Source organism: Nannospalax galili, unplaced genomic scaffold, assembly GCF_000622305.1.
Source record: "Nannospalax galili isolate Female #2095 unplaced genomic scaffold, S.galili_v1.0 scaffold10, whole genome shotgun sequence".
NCBI lineage: Eukaryota > Metazoa > Chordata > Mammalia > Rodentia > Spalacidae > Nannospalax > Nannospalax galili.
Window position 1 is genome coordinate 1,184,213 of NW_008331140.1, and position 1,498 is coordinate 1,185,710.

Sequence of the window (1,498 nt, forward strand, 5' to 3'; positions counted from 1 at the left end):
TTCTCGCTTTTTTTTTGATCAAGATATTTTTATTTTATTTAATAATTAGTATCTGTTAATCTGATTTGCTAAAGCAATAAAAATAACAGCAATTTAAAAGTTTTGACTTATAGTTTACTAAAATATCTCAAAGACAAAATATATTTTCAACTTATACAGTGAATTGCACAGGCTTTTTCTCACATTATGGAAACCAAGACCTTATATAGACTCACACTGGCTGTCTCAGTTTCAGACACAGTCACAGTGAACACAGAACACAAGAATCATATTTTAAATGTCAAAGACCGGGAAAACAGAGCGCTGCAGGGCAGGGAAAGCCACACCTTGCAAGAAATGTTTACTTTTAACTGATAGGTCTTGAAGACCCGCAAGCAGTTCTTGCTTTTGTTGTTCTAGGGCTAGCTGTTCTTTTAATAGAGCCACTTCATTTCTTAATTGGGTAACAAGGGGAGAAGTGGGGAATGCCTCGAGGGCAGGTAGAACTAGTGGGAGAGGATAAGGAGGGGGCGCGGAACACGCCTGAAAAGGAACCGTGGGTGCAGTGCCAGACTGGCGTGTCGAGACATCAGCGCTGATTTAACATTAGGCTCTGATTTAACATTTTTGGGATTTGAAATCCTAGAATGTATCTCGGGTGACATTTCTTCGTCACTGTCAAGGGAGATGAGGTCTATCTCCTTATGGGGAATTATTTTATCACTGGGAGGCTCCTGAGGGGTGCCTTGTAGGAGGCCTGAAGTTTGCTTTATGGCAGCCTCGGTGGAGGATTCATTTGAATCTATTAATTCCCTGATTAAGTTCCAGTAGGAAAAGGCTGTAACAGGAATTTTCTCGGGTCCAAAGACCTTATAGTAATCCTCTAAAGCATTTTTTTATCCTTTTCCATCTTTTAATATCTATTATTTCTTCTTGGGGAAACCAAGGACAGGTTTCCTTAATAAATTCAAAGAATCTTAATAGATCCTCTATTTTAACCTTTACTCCTCGTGTCCTTAAGGCATCCTGCAATTGCCTAACATAAAGTTCGTGCCTGGTTATTTCTTGTCCCATAATCAGACGTCTGTACTTACTTCTGGTGGTGGCCGAGGCAGGTTCCCGCAGCGTGTCCAGAGTGAAAATTGTTGTGGAACGCGTTCCTTTGGGGACGTCTTCTTCCCTCACTGGATCCTCCGTATCCAGCCCCACGTTGCCGCCAGATGTCCCGACCCGCAGGACAGTCAACATGGGTACCTGGAGGGAGGAGAGGGGACTGAAAGGGACAAGAGACGCGAAGAATGGAGACAAGACAGGCTTTCTGATCAAGTCTCATTTATTGAACATCCACACAAAGTTTTTATAGAGAGGGAAAAGGGGAAGCTGGCAGGGACAAATCTATTGAGGCAGAGCAATTCAATTAACAGAACAATTATCATAATTACACCACACCAATTGATCACAGAGTAAATTCCATAGTAACACCACAATTCTATATAGCAAGTTATAAATCAATTAAGAG